Below are 7,500 nucleotides of genomic sequence, written 5' to 3' on the forward strand. Positions count from 1 at the left end.
GATTTGAATGACAGATGAGTTATTTCTGTATTTTCCTTAAATAATTGGGTGTTTATGATTTTAGACCTTGTTTCCTTAGAAGAATTTTGATAGATATGTTGAATCATTCGTTTTCATTCTTCGTAATTTTTTAGAAGTTATTTTCGTTATATTTTTTTGTCAATAAAGGTTTAGTTTTGTACCTGGTATCTCATTTCCAGTAGTCCTTAGAATTTAATCAGGGAAAGGTATAACTTATGATGTCGGCTCACGCTACACGCTATCACTCAATATCTCGAAGACTTAAATAAAGTATAGGCTTCAGGATTGGCCTTTTACAGTTTTGGTGGCAGCGGTATAAGGTAGTTAGGGGAGTTAGAAGGTGTTAGATAGTTAGATAATTGGATAATTAGGCGTGTATACGCTTCCGAAGAGACATAATTTGGTGTTGGCATCTCAGGATAGGATTTTGTGGGGGTCAGCAGCGTCAGATGTTGCTGGGAGGCGAGTGTCACTCACAAGCTAGTATTTCTTGAAGAGTGTTTTGGGTAGGGTATAAACAGTAATATATCGATGATATAATTGCAAAAATGCTGTTTTATGACCGCTAGTGTGTGTTAAAACACTTGAAGACACGCAAAATTTTTTTTTTTCTCTCTCTCTTCGTTTGATGGAAATTCGCGCGCTGCTAATGTGAGTGTTTTGATTTTTCGTTTTAGTTGTTATGTTAATGTGAAATTGTCCTTTTCGTTGTGTTGTAACTGATGATAGGGACATTTGTGTTTTTTTTTTTTTTTTTTTTGTCATAGGTGTTGTAACTAATGTTTTGATTACGACGATTGTGTTATGTCATCACCGCGGTGGCGTAGCAATTGCGTTACGAGTTTAGGCGGAGCGTCTTGCTTGCTTTGCCTTGCCTATGTGAAGCGCGGTGTGTGGGTCGCATATATGGTGCCTTTTTTTTTTTTTTTTAGCAAGCTGCGGTTGGCATCGGAGTTTAGTTTTCAAGAGCGGTATTTTATTGGGAACTTTTTTATAATTGGATAGTATCTTTTTTTTATATTTGTGAATTGCGGGGTGCAATCGTTTTTACGCAAGTGTGTACGCACTTCTTAGTTTTTGTAATCACACACACGTATGTGCGTGTGGGTATGTGTGTATGTGTATAGAGCGGTTGCATTTTGCTTGAATGACATTTTCTGCTTGGACAAAGGACGAAGTGTGCATCCAGCAGTTTTTGCCTTTGGAGACAGTGTGAGCCTCTGAGGGTATGGTGCTAAGCATTTTTTCTATAGGCGTCATCAGGCCTTGGATGAGGATTGAGGGGGTAGTAGGGAGGGGGTGTGGTTGCTAGTAGGAGGTGGGAGACGAATCTCTCTCTCTCTCTCTCTCTCTCTCTCTCTCTCTCTCTCTCTCTCTCTCTCTCAGTGCCTGAGAAACGATTCCCATGTTTTTTTTTTTTTTTTTTTTTTTTTGTCCTTTTGTAGCTTGGCCTTGGAAGAAGTGAACTTGACCCCTATTGACTAAAGTGTAATCAGATGTGTACGTAAACAGCACTTGTTGTTTTTTTCCTCTCTCTCTTTCCATTTGATTTGGGAATTTAACTGCAAGGGTTAGATAACTGTGAAATTAATCTTTGGAATGTAGTTGGATGATGGGTTTAATTCATTGGGAATTTATTTAAGGGGTTACATAATAGTAAATTTAGTTTTTGGATTTACGTAATTTTGAATTTAATCGAGGGTTTAATTAATTGATTTTTGTATTTTGTGGTGGGTTTTGTAAACTTTTGATTTAATTGTTCGTTTCGGGAACTTTGTATTTGATTGTAGTTTTAATTGAGCTGAGATTTAATGATGGTCCAGGTTAGGACCTTTCTTTTGAGTTTTGGGGATTAATTGTAGAGTAAAGGGATTTAACATTGCAATTTTGTGTTGTATGGGAATTCTGTTAAGAGAAATTGTTTTGCTTCCGGTTTTTGTTTTGATAAAGGATATACTTTTACGGGACCTTGGGATTTTTCTTTTGCATTTGTGATTAGCCAAGAATAAGTTTGCAAATTTAAGTATAAATATGAAGGGAGGTAGTAGTGATCTGAGACTCCTTGGAGCAGCCTATGGTTGTGTAGGATGCGGAAATCCAGTCCGCTGTCCGAAGAATTTGGTTGCAAGTCATAATAGTGCAAGATTGATGGGTGGTTTGAGTTCTAGGATCCCAGGGGGTCGTTGCTTTAACTGTAATATACAGGGTCACATTAAGAAATTTTGCCTTGTTAGGTATTGTAGCGGTTGTAAGACTTATGATCATCCTTGGCGGTCTTGCCCGTCTCGGAGACAATATAACAGGCCCGCACTCCAGAATGTTGGCAGTCCAGATGAAGAAGTACCCCACGCGAATTGTTCAAGGGGATCTGGTAATCGACAGACATTGTCGAAAGACCGGTCGTTTGTAAAGGAAAACTGGATGGGTGTCTCTTGGGATATTGGACTTTTGGGAGAACCCGCAGGGTCGAAGCCTGTTGTAATTGGGTCTGTACAGGGAGTAAATGTAAGGGTCTTTCTTGATACTGGCGCCTCCATTAACCTGATGAACGAAGAATTGTTCAGATCAATGTTTCCCGATCGATCTTTGAGACCTGCGCAGGAAGATGTATGCGACGTTCAGGCAAATAAATTAAGAATTTTATGTTGTTTGAACATAGATTTATCCATTCATTAGGGGTAGATCTTTGGTGGAACCATTTTTAGTTATAAGGGCATGTGCTTTGGGAAATCCATTGTTGCTGGGACATCCGGCATGTCGGAGATGAAAGATATCGGTTCATACAGGGGTTTCCGGTATAACTACTGGGGTGCCTGGTGCGTTTGTACCATATGAGGGGGCAGACGTGAGTGTAGTGAGTGAGAATGTCTCGCGAGTACATGAAGGTCCGGGGCTGAGTGATGAACATGTGTCGGGGGATGAGAAGCACTATAAGGGAGTTTTGAATGATGATGTGGTGCTTGGTACGGGTGTGGCTGCGATGGTGAAAGTTCGAGTGAAAGGGGTGCATAAATCCAGACAGATGTGCGTGGATGAGGGTAGCGAGAAGTTGAAAGGAGTTTTCTGTACGAGTTCTGTAAATGATGTAACGAGTTCAGGGGAAACTTGGGTGCAGTTGCTGAACTGTAATGATACAGTTCGTAATTATCAAAAGGGTACTTATGCAATCGACTTCGTTGACTGGGTCGATGAAGATAATTCAGTGAACATTGTCGGGGATTTTTGTTCTTTCTCAGAAGCAGATTTACAAGCTAGATGGCAAGTGTTTAGAGACCAGTTAGCAAATGCTGATTACAAGGAATATGCTGAGGGTGTAGAAGATGTTTTAGCCAAGTTTGCGGACATAGTCGCACTAAAAGGGGACAAGTTAGGAGTAACAAATGTGTTAGAACACAAGATTCAGTTGGAGGACAAGACTAAGCATATTTTTGTTCCTTCATATAGGATTCCTTTTAAGATTAGGGAACAGGTAGAACAAGAGGTAAATAGGTGGGAAGATGAAGGCATTGTTAGGCCAAGAGCTTCTCCTTTCAATTTTTCATTGCTTGCAGTCCCCAAGAAAGATGGCTCAGTCAGAGTTTGTGTAGACTTTAGGAAATTGAATGAGAAAACCTTTCCTGATTGCTACCCTGTGGCGTGTTTGCCAGATTTGTTTTGTGAAATTGGGGGTAAGGGTGTCTACATGTCAATTGATCTAATGCAGGGATACCTGCAGGTTCCACTAAGTGAGGAGAGTCGAAAGTACACGGCCTTCTCTTTGCCGAAGGGTCATTATGAGCTCACAAGAATGCCATTTGGTTTGACAGGCAGCCCGATGACTTTTACTAGATTGATGAATACGGCTTTGCATGGCATGTTAGGGAAGAAAGTCCATATCTACATGGATGATATCTTAGTTGCCACTGATTCAGTAGAGGAGCATCTAGAAGTTCTTAGGGAAGTTTTTAGAAGACTTAGGTTAGCTGGTTTGAAGATAAAGTTAGCTAAGTGTAATTTTCTCAAGAAGCAGATAGTGTATTTAGGACATGTCATAGGGTGTCAGAGTAAATGATGATAAGGTAGAGTTTGCTACATCCAAGACTAAGAAGCAGGTTCGGTCGTTTTTAGGCATGGCTGGATTTTCCCGTATATTTGTGAAGGGTTCCTCGGTTCTGGCGTCTCCTTTGACATATATTCTGAGGGATGATGTGCAGTTTGTTTGGGGAGAGCGACAGCAAGTAGCATTTCAAGCCATAAAAGATACTTTAACAAATCCCCCAGTGTTGAAGTTTCCGGATCTAGAATACGTTAGTGACAGATGCGAGTAATGTCGGGATAGGCACATGCCTTATGCAGAAGTTCGATGGAAAACTCCACCCAATTGCATTTTACAGTAGGAAGTTTAAGACACAAGGTAGTGATGAGTGCCTCATGTCAATTGTTGACAAAGAGGCCTTTGCCATGGTATCGGCCTTGGTTCATTTTAAAATATTGTTAATGGGTCCTCAGGTAGAGGTTTTGACAGATCATAAGCCATTGGTGGATCTTTTTAATAAGCCGGATCTTTCACCCAAAAGAGTTCGGTGGTATCTAACAATCAGGGATTTTGATGCTAAAATGAAGTATGTATAGGGTAGACAAAATGTTGTAGCAGACGCCCTTAGTAGAAGTTTTTCTGACGAGCAAGGTACACATGTATGTTATGTATCGGGAGATAGCATAGACTGGGATATTAGTCTGGTAGAAAAAAAACAGGATGAAGATGAGATCTTGAGAGATGCAAAAGCATTTCTCACAGGGGAATTTGTTAGGAAGGGTTATAAGCTGCCTTTTGTGGGTCTTGAATTAGAGGGTAATTTGTTAGTTAGGAAGATTAGATACAGACTAAGAAATAGTGAAGATAAGGGCGATACGACGGAAATAGTTGTTCCCACGAGCCTGGTACCTACGGTGTTAGATATTGTTCACAGTAGGTCTAGCACTCCTCATCTAAGGATTGAGAAGACGTATCAGAATGTACGAGGGCAATTCTTTTGGAAGAATATGTCTAAAGATAAAGAAGACTTTGTTAGAAGTTGTTTAGTCTGTAATGCATGTAAGCCATGGGTCATTTCATGTAAACTGGGTTCATTCCCAATTCCTACCAGACCTGCAGTAAGAGTCCACATGGACATCTTGAGTAATTTCTGTGAATCTAGCTATGGCCATAGGCACCTGTTGGTGGTCGTTGATGAGTTAACTAGGTTCGTAGAGATTTTCCCATTGAAGCATAAAACAGCGGAAGAAGTGGCTATCATGTTCTTTCATGGGTATGTTTGCAGATATGGTGCACCGGAAATCCTAATTACAGATAACGGATGGGAATTTGTAAATTGTACGATGCAATGTCTCGCTGACGAAATGGGGATTAAGAAGGTTAATATTATTCCATATAGACCAGAAGCAGATGGCTTGTGTGAACGAGCAAATAGAAAGGTTATTGAAGCTCTTAGATTGACTGTGGGAGGTAATGACCCAAATTGGGACTGCTATCTTCCACAGGTCCAGCATAGTATAAACGCGACTCTTAGCGATACCATTGGAATGTCTCCCTATGAAGCGCTGTTTGGATACCCAGCGCGAGGTGCATTTGATCTGTTGCCCATTCCAACAGGTGACTATACCGTAAAATTGCTGATTTGAACTGCGAAAGAGAGATATGCGCACCTTGCTAAGAATCTTGAGATGAAAATGCGAGACATGGTAGATAGGAGTAATGCAAAGCCAGATAGAGTCAAAGTGGCTGTTGGAGATAGGGTTTATTTGAAGATAAATGTCAGGAATCAGCTGAACTATAAGCTGGGTCCTAAGTTTGAAGGTCCGCTCCAGGTTGTTGAAACAAAGAAGGGAAATAGATTTGTTGTTCTGGATGAAAACACGGGTGTGTCTCGTTTGACACATATTTCTAAGATCAAAAAGATGGGTTAATGGGTATTAGTATGGATGCATTCCTGGGTTGTATTGTTGTTATGATAATGGGTAGTTACGGGTCGTTTTTCCTTTCGGGTGTTTATGGGTTGTAAATGGGCATGACTTGTAGTTTTTTGTAATTGAGGAGGACGTTAGTCTGTAGTCTTATAGAAATCTCTAATAGTTCAGGTTCATTGTGATTTCTGATGTAAGCTGCAGTACTTAGTGTAAATTGTGTGCAGAATACTGTAGGGTTTTGTAGATATATGAATTTGAGTTTTTTTTTTTTTTTGGGGGTCTCATCTGCTGTTAGGGACTTCATCGTTCGTACTTGGCGATAGTAATGGGTTACTTTGAGTTAGTGGTTTGTATTCATATGACTTTGGGAATGGTGACATGGGCTAATTTCATACGAGATTTGACCCGTGTGTTATTATGTTAGAATGTTATGATGTGTTTTGTCGTCTGACGCAATATCTTTGAATATAGAGTTACAGAATAATGGGTTTGTTGTCCAGAATTTGTTTCGGGGAAGTATTTAGTATATTGGACTGAACAGGTCTGATCTTTTACAGGTTGGGATATGTCAGTTAGGGTTTAGGAGAGGTTTAGGAAGTTTATGATTGGGATATCGAATTCGAGTATTTGGGATTTTTCAGTTCTCTTTTAAAATTAAGAGAGCTGTGCCATGAGTACTTGTAGTTGTTAGGATCATAGGAGCGATTGCCAATATGTCAATTGTTTTTGTGCTGAGAATTAGTCGGGTATTGGGCAATATTCGCTAACCAGAGTAGAACTTTGATTTTTTTAAGAGATATGATACCTTTCAGATGTTTAGGATTGTTTTTCGTGTATTCAGTGTATGGATAGGATTCTCGGGTAATTTTTTGTTGGGTAGAATTTTTATGAATAGTTCCTTAGAGTTAGTGTACCTGATAGTGGGTTGACTGTGGAAATTCTGGGTAGCAACTCGGAATTGTTTCACATTGAGAACATATGACCTTTGCACTAGTAGTCTTATTGGTTCAGTAATAATATGGCATAGGGAATAGACGAGTTACTTTTGATATGACTCTCGATAAGACCGACTTACGAAAAACACCACTTCCTCGCAACGGAGATGTTGGAATAGCTTCACCGTCTTCAACATACGAGAAAGCTGTCAACATTACTTCTGCACTTTGGTGAGACGATCCAGGCCTTTGGAGAGATGTCGGGCAGGATTTCTACATCTTGCTGTACTTTCAGGGAGACGTTGGGTTGGCGCAAAAGGATTCGCGAGCGCCACATTCAACACGGGCTTGTGCAGTTGCAAGCCATTCATCTTGGTCAGATCACTGGGAAACATAAGAATACATTCAGCTTGGACTGGTGCAGTCGCCAGCCTTTCATCTTGGTCGGATCACTGTTGGCGTGCGCAGTCGCAGGCCTTTCAGCGTGAGGCAGTACCATGAGTGAAATCGTCTCAAGTAATGCGTTTCTTAAAAAGAACTGATGGCGCTATAATATCGGTGTTATGAGATATATGTAAGTTTTGCACCTAGATCTTTT

Source organism: Macrobrachium rosenbergii, chromosome 24, assembly GCF_040412425.1.
Source record: "Macrobrachium rosenbergii isolate ZJJX-2024 chromosome 24, ASM4041242v1, whole genome shotgun sequence".
Classification (NCBI taxonomy): domain Eukaryota; kingdom Metazoa; phylum Arthropoda; class Malacostraca; order Decapoda; family Palaemonidae; genus Macrobrachium; species Macrobrachium rosenbergii.